General features: G+C 37.4%; 1 long non-coding RNA gene across 1 annotated transcript in view; it reads right to left on the bottom strand.

Moving 5' to 3' along the window:
* Positions 1-10,379: 10,379 nt before the first annotated feature.
* Positions 10,380-18,321, bottom strand: part of LOC118353652 (uncharacterized) — a 68,465-nt gene continuing 60,523 nt past the window's right edge. The window contains exon 4 of the long non-coding RNA XR_004812916.2: positions 10,380-10,588. This is a non-coding gene — a long non-coding RNA (uncharacterized LOC118353652). The remainder of the gene's footprint in view (positions 10,589-18,321) is intronic.

Genomic DNA, 18,321 nt, shown 5'->3' on the forward strand with positions numbered 1-18,321 from the left:
TTGAGTTTACAACCTTTTATATAATTTGGATACTAACCCTTTATCAGATATGTCATTTGTAAATATCTTCTCCCATTCTGAAGGTTACCTTTTAGTTTTGTTGATTGCTTCTTTCACCATGCAGAAGATTTTTTATCTTGATTAAGTCTTAATAGTTTATTTTTTTCTTTTTTTTCTTTTGCCTCAGGAGACATTTTTAGCAAGAATATGCTATAGCTGAGGTCAAAGAGGTTGCTACATGTGTTGTCCTCTAGAATTTTGATGGTTTATTGTCTCACACTTAGTTATTTCACCTTTGAATTTATTTTTGTGTATGTTGATACAGGTTCATTATTTTTCATGTTGCTGTCCAGTTTTCCCAGTACCATTTGAAGATACTGTCTTTTCCATTGGATAGTTCTTCCTGATTTGTTAAAAATTAGTTGACCGTATAGGTGTTGGTCCATTTCTGGATTTTATCTTCTGTTCCATTGATCTACATCTGCTTTTATGTCAGCATTATATAATAGCTTTGTAATATAGCTTGAAGTCTGGAATTGTGATGCACCTAGCTTTGCTTTGCTTTTTCAAGATTGTTTTGACTTTTGGGATTCCATATAAATTTTAATATTGTTAGTTCTAGCTCTGTGAAAAATGCTGGTGGTATTTTGATAGGGATTACATTAAATGTATAGATAACATTGGGTATTAGAGATATTTTATTTTTTAAGATTTAAAAAAATATTTGATAGGGAGTGAGAGAGCACAAGCAAGGGGAGCTGCAGAGGGAGAGGGAGAATCAGGCCCTCCACTGGAAAGAAAGCCCAATGTGGGGCTCAATCCCAGGAATCTGGGATCATGACCTGAGCCAGATAGACACTTAACAAGTGGAGCCACACAGGCTCCCTATTATAGACATTTTAACACTATTTATTCTTGCAATCCATGAGCATGGAGTGTTTTTCCATTTAATTTTGTCATCTCCAATTTCTTTCATTGGTGTTTTATAGTTTTCAGAATAGAGATCTTTTACCTCTTTAACCCAATTAAAGTTGGGTTATTCCTAGGTTTCTTATGGTTTGGACCCAATTGTAAATGGGATCGGTTCCTTGATTTCCATTTTTGCTTCTTCATTATTGGTGGTATACAAATGCAACAGATTTCTGTATGTTGATTTTATATTCTGCAACTTTGCTGAATTTGTGTATCACATCTAGCATTTTTTGTGGAGTCTTTCAGAATATCATGTCTTCCACAAATAGTGAAAGTTTGACTTCTTTCTTGCTGATTTGATGATTTTTGTTTATCTTTTTTTCTGATTCCTGAGGCTAGGACTTCCAGTACCATGTTAAATAACAGTGGTGCAAGTATACATGCCTGTCTTGTTCCTAACTATAGAAGAAAAGGTCTCTGTTTTTCCTCATTGAGAATAATATTAGCTGTGGGTTGTTCTATATGTCCTTTATGATGTTGAGGTATGTTCCCTCTGTCCCTGCTCTGTCCCTTTTTATCAAGAAAAGATGCTGTACTTTGCTAAATGCTTTTATCTGCATCTATTGAGAGGATCATATAGCTCTTAACCTTTATTTTATTAATGTGATGTATCACACTGATTGATTTGTGAATAGTGAACCATTCTTGCAGCCCTGAAATAAGTTGCTCTTGATTGTGGTGAATGATTCTTTTAAGGTACTATTGGATTAGATTTGCTAGCACTTTCTTAGTATTTTTGCATCCATGTTCATAGGGATATTGGTCTGTAGTTTCATCTTATAGTGGAATCTTTGGTTTCAAATCAGAGTAAAGCCAGCTTGGTAGAATGAGTTTAGAGATCTTTGTTCCATTTCTTTTTTTTTTTTTGGAATATTTTGAGAATAGGTTTTAACTCTTCCTTATGTATTTAATAACATTCACCTGTGAAGCCATCTGGCCATGGACTTATGTTTCTTGGCAGATTATTGATTACTGATTCAGTTTCTTTGCTTCTTTTTGGTCTGTACAAGTTTTTTATTTCTTTCTATTTATTTTGGAGTCTATATGTTTCTAAGAATGCATCCATTTCTTCTAGATTGCCCAATTTATTGGCACATATTTTTCATAATATTCTCTTATTGTTTTTCTGTGGTGTTGGTTGTGATATCTCTCAGTCATGATTTTATTTATTTGGTTCTTATCTGTTTTCTTTTTGATAAATCTGACTAGGGGTTTGTCATTTTTATTAATTCTTTCAGAGAAGTAGCACCTGGTTTTATTGATCTGTTCTACTGTTTGTTTGTTTCTATTTTGTTCTGGTTCCATTCTAGTCATTTAATTCTGTTCTAATTTTTGCTGTTTCCCTTCTTTGCTGCCCTTAGGCTTAATTTGTTGTTCTTTTTCTAGCTTTTTTAGGTGTAAATTAATGTATTTGTAATTTTTCTTGCTTCTTGAGGTAGGCTTGTATATAATTCCCTCTTATCACTGCTATTGCTGCATCCCAAAGTTTTAGACCCGTTCACTGCCATTTATTTATTTATTTATTTATTTATTTATTTATTTCTATCTTATTTAATTTCCTGGTTGACCCATTCATTACTTAGTCCCACTTTGTTGCTTCTTTTGTCATTGTTTTTGGAGATTTTCTCTGTTTCTTTGTAGTCTTTTTCACTATTGGTCTTTCCCACTCAAAGTACCCCCTTTACTATTTCTTGCAGGGCTGGTTTAGTGGTCACAAACTCCTTTAATTTTTGTTTATCTGGGAATCTCTTTATCTCTCCTTCTATTCTGAATGGTAGCCTTGCTGAGTAGAGTATCCTTGGCTGCAGATTTTTTTTTCCATTTAACACATCAAATATATCATACCACTCTCTTCTGGCCTGCAGGTTTCTGTGGGTAGTTCTTCTGCTAATCTTATTTGTCTGCCTTTGGAAGTTAGGGACTTCTTTTGTCTTTCTGCTTTTAGTATTTTTTCATCTATGTATTTTTAAAATTTGTGTATAATATATCTTGGTGTTGGTCTGCTCTTGTTGATTTTGATGGGAGTCTCTGTGCTTCCTAGTTTTGAAAGTTCATTTCAAGTTCTTAACTTCCTTAAGTTTTCAGCTATAATTTCCTCAAATAAACCTTATGCCCCTTTTTCTTTCTCTTCTTCTTCTATGATATAAATACTATTATGTCTCATGGAATCACTCAGTTCTCTAAGTATACTTTCATGGTCCAAGTTTTTCTTTCCCTCTTTTGTTCAGCTATATTATCTTCCATAATTCTATGTTCTCTATCACTTATTTATATTCCTCTGTTTCTTACATACTTGTCATTTCATCCACTTGGTTTTGAATCTTGATAATTGCATTTTTCATTTAAGCCTATTTGGTTTCAACTCTTTTATCTCTGCACTAAGCATATCCCTGATATTTTCTATGCTTTTCTCAAGTTCAGCTACTACCCTTACGATTGTTTCTTTAAATTCTGGATCAAGCATATTACTTTAACTGGTTTTGATTAGATCCCTGGCCATGACTTTTGTTGTTCTTTTTTGGGGGATGGATTCTTCACTCTTGGCATTTTGTCTAGGTCTCTGTCTTTTCTGTGTTAGGAAAACCTTTTATGTTTCCTGCTCTTGAGAGTAATTGCTTTCTGAAGAAGAGGTCATATAATGCCCATGGCCTGGTGTCAGCTACATGCATTCTGGTGCTGTTTTATGGCTGTTCTTTCCCTCAGCTCAGTATTCTGCAGATTTTTTTCCTTCCCTGCAGTGGGGATTCTTTTTTTAAAGATTTTATTTATTCATGAGCGACACAGAGAAAGAGAGGCAGAGACACAGGCAGAGGGAAAAGCAGGCTCCATGCAGGGAGCCCAATATAGGACTCAATCCCAGGACTCCAGGATCATCAGGATCATGCCCTGAGCTGAAGGCAGATGCTCAACCACTGAGCCACCCAGGTGTCCCTGCAGTGGGATTAGAACTTGATCAGAGTGTGGTGAGTTTTTACTAAGTGTGCTCTGGTTTGCTTGTTAAGGAACCTGATGCTATTTCCAGGAGAGCTGAAGCTTTGTAGAACTCTATAGTCAGTAGATGTGGTAAGTATGGGGTTTGTTCTGTCTTCTGGGGGAGGGGCCTGCTATGTTATTTCTCAGACACACTTGCCTGAGAAAAGCAGTACCAGTAAAGATCATAGGGGCAGGGCTTGGTGTAAACAGTTTAGGCAGCCACTGTTGGTGCTGTACTGTTTACTGAAGTTAGTTTATGCTGACAGATGAGGAACGTAAATGGTACTAGTCAGCTTCTTTGCCCTGGAGAGGAATTTATGCTTGCTGCTGTCAGGGAAGCCCTCTCAGAAAAACCTAGCCCAAATGAATATTAGGTATTTTTCAGATCACTGTTTTCACACTGTGTCCAGGTTGCTTGCCTGCCTGGAGAAGTGCAGTGCACTTTGGGCTCCCTACCCCATCTAGGTTGGCTCACTTAAAACTCCCAACTTTAAGGACCTGATTTGGCCTGAGCCTTCACTAGTCTTCTGGGGCAGTGTCTCGCCACACTGGGATTGATTCAAGTTAGATGCAGAAGGGCAGTTACACTAGAGTACAATAACATGGGGTTTGGAACAAAGCATACTAAAGAGCCAGTGTCCAGGTTGGCCACCTTTGGGAGGTGTCTCTGTACCTATGCTGAAAGGTGGAGGGGAAGAAAAGGTGTCCACACACTCTTTTGTCCCAGAATAGGAAATGGCACCCCTCTCCGATGTGCTTCAAGAAGAAGGAGCCATCTCTTCCAGTGTGTCTTAGGTGAGCCTCAGATATTTCCATCTGTCTGAGGTTACCTGCTTGCCTTCTCTACTAGAACACTGAAATGCTTTCTGGGGTCTATACCAGCCAAGACATAGACGTCTAAAACTCCAGCCTTTGAGCCTTACTGGTGGCAAAATCTCATGAAAATCATCCCCTCTCATTTCCTCAATGTCTTTGGGAAAGTGTTTTCCTTGTGTGATCCCCCTGTGTGCTCCTCTCTCCCTAATCGGTGCTCCTTCCCCTCTGTAGCACCCTTGACCCATTTCTTCCCCACACCATTTCTCTGCACCTCCTACCTTCCATGATGTGGTCTCTTCTCTCCCTTTAGTTGTGTAGTTTGTTATGTCAATCCTCAGAATGATTTCCTGTGTATTCAGAATATTTTGATATTTATCTAGTTGTGCTCAAGGGATGATAAACGCCTACGATCCTCCTACTAATCCATAATTGTAGCTACTCTCCCTAAGTTACATATATTTTAAATATATATTAAAATGAGTTTGGGGGGCATGTTGGTGGATCAGTCAGTTAAGCATCTATCTCTAGCTCAGGTTGTGATCCCAGGGTCCTGGGATCAAACCCAGAATTGGGCTCTCCGTTCAGCGGGAAGCCTGTTTATCCTTCTCTTCCTCACTCATACACTCTCTCTCTCAAATAAAGAAACAAAATCTTTAAATAAAAATAACATGAGTTTTGGCACTTATATTTATTTCCTACATACCTAATGCAGTTAACCACTAATGAGGTTTCTATCAATATAAATCATTTTGTCACTTCTAGATCTTTATGTAAATGGAATAATGCAAAATGGAGTAATGCAAAAGGCATTGCTTTTTAACTGGTTTCTTTAAACATGTTGTTTCTGAGATTTATTCATGTTGTTATATGTATCAGTGTTTATTCATTTTTATTGCAATGTAGTTATGGCTATACTAGTGTCTTTATCCAGTCATCATTTGATAGAAATTTAGTTTCTAGTTTTTTGTTATTATGAGTAAATTAGCTGCAAACATTTGTTCATAAGTCCTTTGTGTTTACCCATTTTTTATTGAGGGAAGTATAAAAGTTTTTGTTCCATATACAAGACTTTTGTCATATATATTTTTTTATATGTATTCACTTTCATGAAGCAATTGTAACCTTGGAAAACATTAACAAACTGGTCTTGTTGAGGGTAAGAGCTAGTGTAACAGATATTTATACCAAAGAAAACCACAAGGCAACATGACATTTTCTACATAATGAAAGTGGAAGCTTTGCTCAAGGTTGCAGGAAAAGGGGACTGGAGGGAATAAAGAAGTCATAATAAGGTAGATAATGAACTAAAAAAAGAAAAAAAACAAATTCTCACTATTTTACCATATTGCCTGTGTTTTTTATTCCACCAAAATAAATTAATACTCATTTATCTGAATAAAACTTCTATTTATTTCATGTTTTATACTGTCCCTTCCTTTTTTTTTAATTTTTATTTATTTATGATAGTCACAGAGAGAGAGAGAGAGAGAGAGAGAGAGAGAGGGAGAGACACAGGCAGAGGGAGAAGCAGGCTCCATGCACCGGGAGCCCGACGTGGGATTCAACCCCGGGTCTCCAGGATCGGGCCCTGGGCCAAAGGCAGGCGCCAAACCACTGCGCCACCCAGGGATCCCTATACTGTCCTTTCCTTTTGACTCCTTTTACAGAAGGAACAAAATGGTAGGTGCTTCTCCTACCACAAATATATATTTATGGCATAACTTTTGCCAGTGAGAAAGGATGACAATACATTGTAGAGTCAAAGACACAGACTTTACACTCAGAAATATTGCAATTTTAATTATATTTCTGCTATCTTAGATGTGTGACTTTGTATAAGATACTCAGTATCTCTAAGCATCTAGGATTTCATATGTTTTATGATACATATAATGATTACATATAAAGCAGGGTAGTTTCAGGATTTAAAAATGTGTATTTATAATTTGCTTAGCTATTATGATACATGATGATTATTTGTCAGTTCCTTAATTATGGGGGTTATTTCATAATAAATAATATAGCTTTACATGCTCATAATTAAAAAGGTTTAGGATAGGCCAGATATTGCCTCTGATGCTATACTTCTGGCAAGGCCTCTAATATATCATCATCTTCAATTTAGAAACTGAAAGAGTTACATGATCTATAGAATTTATTCCTTTTAGTCTACTATTCACTTATTGTCAGGTTTCTTACAGTTTGAAGCTCCTTGAGGAATAGGATTTATCTTCACAGCAATATCATTGATTAATCAGCAGCAGAAGTAAGAAATATGGCCATTTTACTCATTATTTGTTCTTTAATAATGAGACTCAATAGATATCTTTCCCTAGTTTTATTTAATTCTTATTATTTTGATATTTGCTTTTTTATTTGTTTATTTTCCATCTTTTACCACTGGAATATAAGCTCCATACTGCCAAGATAATTTCTGTTGTATTCACTTTTGTTTATCCAGAATAAACAGTGTCTGATGCATAGTATCAGCATAGTACATATTTTTGATAAGAATAAATGATTTAATGCCATCTTCTAGAGTTTATAATAGAAAAGTCTATTAGGTAGTTTTTACAATGCCTTATGAAGTTTATGAATAAGAAAATAATCCAGTGAAGTAGAAACATCAGTTTATTTTGCATAAATAATGTGCTACTTTAAAATTCTCCTTTTAAAACTTGCTTCTGAGGGCAATCTGAAAAAGTACACCAAGAAAGATAGCTAATGATTTTTTAAAATTTGTATTTATTTGAGGAGAGAGAGTGAGCAAGAGAGAAAGAGAGCATGAATGGGAGGAGAGGAAGAAGCAGACTCCCTGCTGAGCAGGAAGCCCAGTGCTGGGCTTGATCCTGGCCCTCCAGGATCATGATCTGAACCAAATGCATTTTAAAGTAATCACACTCAACAAAGGGCTGAAACTCACAGCCCTGTAATCAAGAGTTGCTCACTAAACCAACTGAGCCAGCCAGGTGCCCCACCCCCTAAGAAGGGTAACTTCAGAATATTTCCACTTTGTCTTCAATAAATATTTAATGCCAAGGGAATAATTTTATTATTTCCTATTGAGTTTTTTCCAGTGAAATTAATACTGAATTGTTTCTTTCCTCAGAAAGAAAAGGTAGCAACAATAAAAATATAGATTTATATCCCTTTCCAGTAAAAATCGTCTAAAGTTCCAAAGTGTTGGAAGAGAAGCTGGGAGTGGTGGTGTTGACTAAAATGTTCAGTGAGTACAAGAACTGTGAAACAATATCAAACTCCACTTAACCTGTGTTCTAAAGAAAAGACTTCTGGATATGCAGTTTGAAAATCAGCTGTAGTATTGTCTGTGTGACCAAACCTTGAGTCACTTACTTAATTTTCCTAATTCACAATTATTTGTATTACAGACTCTTAAAATGAGTGAGAAAACTCATGGCTCTCTGTCTCTTTTAATTTAGTTAAGGAATGTTTATTTCATATACAATGTTCTTTTTAAGGAATATGACAAGCTCAGGCACCTGTGTGGCACAGTCAGTTAAGCATCTGACTCTTGGTCGTGGCTCAGGTCATGATCTCAGTGTCATGAGATACAGCCCCATGTCAGGCTACATGTTTAGCATGGATTCTGCTTCAGATTCTCTTCTTCTGCACTTCCCTGCTGTTCTCTCTCTCTCTCTCATAAATAAATAAATAAATAAATAAATAAATAAATAAATAAATACATAAATAAATAAATATTTAAAAATATGATGAGCATAATACAAAGTATTATCTATCATTTAAAGTATTGATTTTGCTCATTAAAAACTCTTACTAAATCTTCCAACTCTGAATTGAGCTTCCTGTTTAATTCCTTAACTATGTCAAACCTTACTGCTTGTGAGCAGCTAGCAGCTTTTATACCTCACTCTTCAAATAGCATTTCATTATTGTTGCCCTATGAGTTAATCAGTGACACCAATAAAGATATGTCATTATCAATACATTTTATTCTCTACAGGTGATATGTACATAGCATAGTTGAAGCTGACAAGTGATGGCTCTGTTAAGAGGGTGTGAGGAAAGAAAAGTAGTATAAATTACTAAAATTCCCTTGGTTTCAAGGATAAGTAGAGTGTCATAGAGTGAACATTTGCATCATTAAATATACTGAAAGTACTTATCAGTGATTTTGAAGATGAAGGATTTTTTTAGCTTTTCATCTGTTTCAAACATAAGGATAAGAATATCAAATACTTTTCTGAAAACTTGCAAAATTCCTAAATTCCCTTTTTAAAATCTTTAAGCCATGTTCATCTTCTGTTTTTTTAATGTTATTTAAGAGGACATGTTCATTTGAAAAATAACCCTGCTATTTGGTTAATTTTATATTTCCTTGATTCTTCACTCATCTTCAGTCATTTTTCATCTCTAAACTCTCTTCATTCCTTTCTACCATCAAATATATAGTGGGCCTATGAAAACAAACAAACAAACAACAACGACCAAAACAAAGCAAAACAGAAAACATTGCTGTCATCATTCTTAATACCTAAATTTACATTTTTAAATCTATCTTCTTCCTTTTATCAACAAACATATGAAAAGAATAAGTTATGCATTTATTTTACTTTAAGATAAGATTTCCATCTATGTGATTTTGAATTCTGCCTTTATCACACTTACAGAAATTGTTGTCTCAGAAGTCAGCTAGAAAACCCTAAATAAAAATTCAAAAGCCTATTCTCAGTACTTCACATAATCTAAATCTGGAATATACCACTCTAATGACAAGCCACTTTTTGAAAATTTCTTTCTCTTTACTTTCATTGACTGTGCACTCTTCTATTTCTTATTCCACCTCTAACTTGTTTTTCATTCTTCACTGACTCTTCTTTGTTCATTTTCCCCTTATGTCAAAGTTGTCTTAAAACTACTCCCACAAGGTCTTTTCTTGGCCTCTGGCCCCTGCCCAACCTAAGCAAATTAAACCACTCTTAAAATTTCAATTGTCACATTTCTATGAATACGAATCCACATTTCTAATTCTGTTGTAAGATTTTGTCATGTATTTTCAATTGCCTTGAATACTGCCATATTGATATTTAGATATCAGCATGTCCAAATCCAAATATATATCATTATTCTCCCACATGTATAATTTTTATTATGTGTGTTTGTAGAACCATTTTTTTATTTTTAAAAAATATTTAATTTTTGTCTGTAACCTGTATACCCAATGTGGTGTCAAATTTACAACTCCAAGATCAAGAGTCACATGTTTTATCAAATTAGTCAGCCAGGTGCCCCAGATCAGAAATTTTCAAAGTTACAACAATATATTAATTATCTACTATTGCATCAATGGTATTTCATCTTTCCTCATAAGTTTATGAGGCAGATAATACTCTCCTTTTATATATAGGGATGTGAATAGTATTTTATCACTTGTTTATATTCATATGACATTAGGTGTTAGATTCAGAATTTGAATGAATTTGTCTCAAGTACATTGCATTATGACATGTTAACTCCCAGTCATATTCAAAAATGTGGAGTTGGTTTTAGTTTTTTATTTCTTTTCTCTGTTAGCCTCAATCCCTTAACTACACACTTAAGAGACCCCAGGAAATTTTAATCTGAAATGTTTCATGTCTATACCTCTTTTCAATTTTTTAAAAATTTTCCTTGTCACTGCTAATGCCCTAATACAGGCCTTCATCATTTCTTACCTTGATTGCAGAAATTATGATAACTGCTGTCCCTTTTTCAGTCTAATTACATACTCAATTATATTCTATATGGTCATGGAGATGATCCTTAAAAAATACTTCGCTGTTTGTGTCAATACATTGTTACAAGTTGCCTGAAAAGGAAAATCAGAAGAGAACATCATATTCAAGGTAATCCAAAACCTTATATCAATCTAACAATCCAATTACTATACTTTTATTTGTGTTTCCACTAAACCCATATCAGGTTATTTTTACTATTCCAAAAGGGTGGGACTTTACTTTTATCCCCCTATACCTTTGCTCATACATTTTCCTATATATTTAATGCATTTCTCTTTGTTAAAAAATGATGCAAATCAAGAAACAGATTTACATATAAATAGGCAGTTCATTTAAAACAAAAGTTCAAAGCAAATTGATGAAGAATCAATAGTCTTTTCATTAATGGTGCTGGAAGAATTGGATATCTCTATCCAAAATAAATAAAATAACATAACATAAGGTAAACTTGATTGAAAACTAATATTATATACACACACACTGTCTCAAAATGTTTCAGCAACCAACAATCATAAAACTAATAGAAGAAAGCAAAGAGAAAATTATGTGGCTGGATTAGGAAAATATTTATAAATATTTAACAAAATTATATTCACAGGAGAATAAAAATAAATAATGGACATTATAAAAAAAAAAAACTTTTCTCCAAAAGACATTGCCAAGGTAATGAAAAGACAAGCTACAGGTACGCCTGGGTGGCTCAGCAGTTGAGTGTCTGCCTTCAGCTTCACGTGATCCTGGAGTTCTGGGATCAAGTCCCACATCAGGATCCCTACATGGAGCCTGCTTCTCTATTTGCTTATGTTTCTGCCTCTCTCTCATAAATAAATAAATAAATAAATAAATAAATTCTTTTAATAAAAAAGAAAAGACATGATACATATTAGGAGAAAATATTTACAAAACATATGTCTGATAAAGGACTCATAACCAAAATATAAAAAGAACATTCAGATATCAATAACATACAAACAATAAACTTACAAACAGGAGGAAATATATTAATAAACACTTAACAAAATATATGGATGGCAAATGAGCACACAAAATAATCATTTTCAGTTTTCATGGAAAAGCAGGTGAGAAACACAATGAGATATCTCTATACACCTAAATGGTTTAAATAATTTTTAATGATATACTAAGGGCTTATGAATTTATGGAACCAATCGGAGCTCTTATACACTGCATATAAAAATGCAAAATAATACAGTCACTTGAGAAAAAAAAATGGTTGTTTCTTAAAAACTTGAACATGTACTTACCATGCGATCTGGTAATCCCATTGACATGTATTTTCCCATGTAGAATAAATATTCTACTTCACACAAAAACCAATACAATGATGTTTATAGCTAATTTATTCATAATTATGAGACACCAGGAACAACACAAATACCTCTGGAAACCCATGAATAAATGAGTAAACACAGTGTAGTACATGCAGAGTTGAATATGACTCAGAAATTTAAAAAGAATAAACTATGAAAAAACTAAAAAGAAAAGACTATGAATCCATTCAATAACATTGTCAAAACGCTACATTCTAGGGAGGGGCAAGATGGTGAAGTAGCTGTCTCAACTCATCTGGCCCCACAAACTTACCTAGATAACTTTCAAAATATTCCGAACACTTACTTATGAATTCGACCTGAGATTTCTTTCTCTGTTTTTTTAATATTTTATTTATTTATTCATGAGAGATGCAGAGAGAGACAGAGACACAAGCAGAGGGAGTAGCAGGCTCCACGCAGGGAGCCCGATGTGGGACTCAATCCCAGGTCCTCAGTATCACACCCTGGCCAAAGGCAGCACTAAACCGCTGAGCCACCGACTGCTCGTTGACCTGAGATTTTAAGAGAGAACAGCTGGAGTGCTACAGAGAGAAAATTTTTCGCTTCTAACAAGGTAGGAAGGTGAAAAAAAAAAATGAAAAAGAATAAATTGTGGGGGAGGGGAACCGTGAGTAGCCCTGCTAAAGCAGATCAGGAAAGCCTCCAGGGCAGGAAAGTCCATCCCTGGAGAAGGGAGAACTTTAAAAATCCATGCCAGAGTTTTCCCTGATGGAAAAGTGCTAAGCAGGGAAATCGGGCAGAATTGCAGGAGGGACAGTGAAGCCCGAAGATTCCCGAAGTCACTATAAGGGGAGGGTAGACCAGGGGAAATCTCAACGCAAACCTTGGTCAGATATAGGTAAAGGGTTGGAGCGCTGCAGCCCTCTGGGGCATTTGGGAGAAGCCAGTCAGTTAGGCGAGGCTGTTCTGTTTGGAGGTGGCTGTGCCCCATTCCCTTTCGGAGAGGCGGTCCCCTGGAGCACAGTCCAATGGCACAAGAAGCCCAAACACACAAAGCCCATGATGCATTCCCCCTGGGACAGGCAGAAGCGAGGAGGGCACAGGACAGTGAGAACTCTCCTGTCGCTGGGTGCCCTGTGAGCTGTGCCAATCAGTGCACTGGAATCGGCCCCGGGAGCATCTAGGCCAGTGCGGACTGGGAGACTGCAATTACCCGCAGAGAGCTGGACTCCAGAGCTGGAAATCTGTTTGTCGCCATTGTTGTTTTCCCCCTTTGATTCACCTTGTGCCTGGAAGAGGCAGGGCCTCTAGGGAACAAAGGCCTCACAGGATAAACAGCTCATACTGAGTCCAGCACCTGGCAAGGGGTGGGGCATCTCTGCCTAGGCACAGAAACTTGAGAATTAGCACAGCATAACTTTCCCCCAGAAGACTAGCTGGAAGAACAAGGGAAGACCAATTTATTGACCAAGCAGCACTGGAAAACTCCAGAACTGAGGGAAAATACTATATAAAACTAGAGGGTCCTTTTTTTTTTTTTCTTAGTTTTTTTTTTCTTCTTCCATTATGACTTTTTTTTTTTTTTATGATAGTCACACACAGAGAGAGCGAGAGAGGCAGAGACACAGGCAGAGGGAGAAGCAGGCTCCATACACCGGGAGCCTGACGTGGGACTCGATCCCAGGTCTCCAGGATCGCACCCTGGGCCAAAGGCAGGCGCTAAACCGCTGCGCCACCCAGGAATCCCCATTATGACTCATTTTTATAGCAAACTAGAAATTGCCAATTTCACTTCAACTATAATATTTTACCAGCTCTTCATTTTTAAGGTTTTTTTTTCCTTTTTGACTTTCACATTTCTACAATTACATATCTTAGATATATTTTTCACTTCTGGATTCTGTTCAATGTATTCAATTTAATTTTGGGAGATATATGACATATGAGTATTTGCTTTGTTTTTTTGCTTTTTCTGCCTCATTTTGTTTCACAATAGTGGAAATTAGTATCTCCTAAAACATGACCAACATACACCCAGAACCAAGTGGTTCTGTTTTGGTTCATTATGTGAAATTATATTATCTCCCATTCTGCCCCCCCCTTTTTATCTTGTTTATGTTTTGGTGGTCAGTGTTGGGTCTTTATATAAGTATGGCTGGTTTATATAAATTTTGGATTGAGCATCTTCTAACATAAGGAACAAAACACTCAGAACCAATAGGATCACCCTCTAGAACCCCCTCAGGGAGTCTAGATTTTCTCTCCGCTACCACTTACTCACCACCACCATCCTCCCTTTTTCTATTTCTCTTTTTCCTCTTTTCTTTACTTTTTTTTCTTTTTCTTTTTTCTTCTTCTTTCTTTTTGGTTTTTAGCTTTTTATTTTTACTACTATGATTTGAAAATTGGTTTTCACTTTAGTGGTCATTTTGTTTTTCTTTGTTCTGTTCTTTTTATTCTTTTATGTTCCAGTCTGACCTCTTTGGAGTCATCTAGGGTGTATTTTACTTAGGTTGTGGTTGATAATTTTGACTCAGACCACTCATACAGTCACTCTCTAATAGACAAAAAGACTAGAAGGAAGATTTCACCACAAAATAAAGTACGGGAAACAGTATTCTCTGCCACAGAGTTTCAGAATTTGGATTTCAATATGATGTTAGTAATTCAATTCAGAAGTATGATTATAAAGCTACTGGTGGCTCTGGGAAAAAAAAAGCATAAAGGACTCTAGAGACTTCCTTACTGCAGAATTAGGATCTAATCAGGGCGAAATTAAAAATAAATTGAATGAGGGCAGGGCAAGAGGGCAGAGGAGTTGGGTCCCCAAGTCAACTGTCTCCACCACCTTACCTAGATAAGGTTCAAATCATCCTGAAAACCTACGAATTCGGCCTGAGATTGAAAGAGAGAATAGCTGGAATGCCACAGTGAGAAGAGTTCATGCATCCATCAAGGTAGGGAGATAGAAAATAAATAAATAAAAAAACATCCAGTAGGGGAGGGGCCCCCGGGAGGAGACCAGCTAAGGTCGGGCAGCGAGAGCCTCCAGGACAGGAAAGCCAGACCCGGAGAAGCATGAACTTTACAAATCTTCCCAGACAGAAAGGCGCTCCCAGGGAACTCAGGCAGGACCACAGGAGGGGCAGTGGAGCCCCCAGTTTCCCAGGGTCACTAACAGAGGAAGTGCGCCCCGCGGGAGAGCGAGCCACCCACCACCCGCCGAGCTCCCTAAAGGGCTGGAACACGTGCCGGGTGAGGCCTCGGGAGTGGCTCAGGTGAGGGCTCAGGCGGGGGCTCCGCATGGAAGGGGATGAGTGGCCCCATGAGTACGATTCCAGCCGCCCAGGCCCCGGAGCCCCGGCCGCAGGGGGACAGAGTCCAGGATCCTGCACTCTCCCCCGGGATACGGGGAGGCCTGGAGGGCACAGGACAGTGAGGACACTCCTGCTACCACCAGCCCTGAGCTGTAAAGATCAGAGACCCCGCCCCTGGAGCATCCAGGCCAGTATGGACTGGGAGACTGCAGTAGCTACTGCCGGAGGTGAATCCAGGGCTGGAGATCTGGCCGCCACAGCTGTGGTTGTTCCTCCCTGTGTGACCTTGTGCATGGGATGGAGCAGAGCTTCCAGGGAACAGGGGCCTCACAGGATAAACAGCTCCCACTGAGCCGTGCACCTGGCAGGGAGCAGGGCAGCTCCCCCAGGTGCACACACCTGAGAATCAGCACAGCAGGCCCCACCCCAGAAGACCAGCTGGAAGGACAGGGGAAGAGCAAGTTCTTGGCTGAGCAGTGCTGGAAAGGTCCAGGGGAAGTCGAGGGACTTGTAGTATATAGAATCAGAGGATAACCCTTCTTGTTTTTCCTTTTTCTTTATCTTTCTTGTATTGTTTTGTGTTTTTGTTTTTGTTCTTTGTTTCCCCCCTGTTTTTCTCTTTTTTTCCCTTCCTTTTCCTAATACAACTTGTTTTTAGCCACTCTGAATTGAGCAAAATGACTAGAAATAAGAACTCACCACAAAAGAAAGAATCAGAAATAGTACTCTCTCCCACAGAGTTAAAGAATTTGGATTACAATTCGAAGTCAGAAAGCTAATTCAGAAGCACAATTATGAAGTTACTGGTGGCTCTGTAAAATGCAAAAAGAACTCAAGAGACTTCATGACTGCAGAATTTAGACTTAATCAGGCCAAAATTCAAAATCAATTAAAGGAGATGCAATCCAAACTGGAGGTCCTAAAGACGAGGGTTAATGAGGAACAAGAATGAGTGAATGACATAGAAGGCAAGTTTATGGCAAGGAAGGAAGCTGAGGAAAAAAGAGAAAAGCAATTAAAAGATCATGAGGATGGGTTAAGGGAAATAAATGACAGCCTCAGAAGGAAAAATCTACATGTAATTGGGGTTCCAGTGGGCGCCAAAAGGCACAGAGGTCCAGAATGTGTATTTGAAAAAATCATAGTTGAGAACTTCCCTAAATTGGGAAGGGAAACAGGCATTCAGATCCAGGAGATAGAGAGATCCCGCCTAAAATTAATAAAAACCTCTCAACACGTCAACATTTAATAGTGAAACTTGCAAATTCCAAAGATAAAGAGAAAATCCTTAAAGCAGCAAGAGAAAAGAAATCCCTAACTTTTATGGGGAGAAGCATTAGGATAACAGCAGACCTCTCCACAGAGACCTGGCCGGCCAGAAAGGGAAGGCAACATATATTCAGGGTCATAAAGGAGAAGAACCTGCAGCCAAGAATACTTTATCCAGCAAGGCTCTCATTCAAAATAGAAGGAGAGATAAAGAGCTTCCAAGATAGACAGAAACTGAAACAATATGTGACCACCAAACTGGCTCTGCAAGAAATATTAAGGGGGACTCTGTAAAAGAATGAGGAAGTCCAAGGAAACAATCCACAACAACAGGGACTGAACAGGTATCATGATGACACTGAATTCATATCTTTCAATAGTACCTCTGAACGTGAATGGGCTTAATGACCCCATCAAAGGTGCAGGGTCTTAGACTGGATAAAAAAGCAAGATTCATCTATTTGCTGTCTACAAGAAACTCATTTGAGACCTAAAGACACCTCCAGCCTGAAAATGAAAGGTTGGAGAACCATATAACTTTCAAATCGTCCTCAAAAGAAAGCAGGGGTAGCCATCGTTATATAAGATAAATTAAAGTTTATCCCGAAGACTGTAGTAACAGATGAAGAGGGACACTATATCATACTTAAAGGATCTCGCCAACAATAAGACCTAACAATCATGTATTTTTATGCCCCGAATGTGGGAGCTGCCAAGTATATCGATCAATTAATAACCAAAGTTAAGACATACTTAGATAATAATACACTTATACTTGGTGACTTGAATGCAGCACTTTCTACAATCGACAGATTTCTAAGCACAACATCTCCAAAGAAACGAGAGCTTTAAATGATACACTGGACCAGAGGATTTCACAGATATTTTCAGAACTTTACATCCAAATGCAACTGAATACACATTCTTCTCAAGTGCACATGGAACTTTCTCCAGAATAGACCACATAGTGGGTCACAAAACAGGGCTTAACCAATACCAAAAGATTGGGATTGTTCCATGCATATTTCCAGATCATAATACTTTATACATAGAACTAAATCGCAAGAAGAAGTTTGGAAGGATTTCAAACACGTGGAGGTTAAGGACCATCCTGCTAAAAGATGAAAGGGTCAACCAGGCAATTAGGAAAGAATTAAAAAGATTCATGGAAACTAATGAGAACGAAGATACAACTGTTCAAAATCTTTTGGGATACAGCAAAAGCAGTCTTGAGGGGGAAATACATCGCAATACAAGCATCCCGCAAAAAACTGGAAAAAACTCAAATACACCAGGCAACCTTGCACCTAATGGAACTGGAGTAAGAATAGCAAATAAAACCTATACCCAGCAGAGAAGAGAGTCAATGAAGACTGGAGCATAACTCAATGAAATAGAGACCAGAAGAACTGTGGAACAGATCAAAAAAACCAGGAGTTGGTTCTTTGAAAGAATTAATAAGATAGATAAGTCATTAGCCGGCATTATGAAAAACAAAAGAGAAAAAATTTTAATTAATCAAATCATGAATGAGAAAGGAGAGATCACCACCAATACCAAGGAAATACAAATGATTTTAAAAACATATAATGAGCAACTGTATGCCAATAAATTAGGTAATCTAAAGAAATAGACGCATTTTTGGAAAGCCACAAACTACCAAAACTGGAACAGGAAGAAATAGAAAAAGGGAACAGATGAATAACCAGGGAGGAATTTGAAGCAGTCATCAAAAACCTCGCAAAACACAAAAGTCCAGGGTCAAATGGCTTCCCAGGGGAATTCTATAAAACATTTAAAGAAGAAACCATACCTATTCTACTAAAGCTGTTCTGAAAGATAGAAAGAGATGGAATACTTACAAACTCGTTTTATGTGGCCAGTATCATCTTAATTCCAAAACCAGACAAAGACCTCAGCAAA

Source organism: Canis lupus, chromosome X (genome assembly GCF_003254725.2).
Source record: "Canis lupus dingo isolate Sandy chromosome X, ASM325472v2, whole genome shotgun sequence".
NCBI lineage: Eukaryota > Metazoa > Chordata > Mammalia > Carnivora > Canidae > Canis > Canis lupus.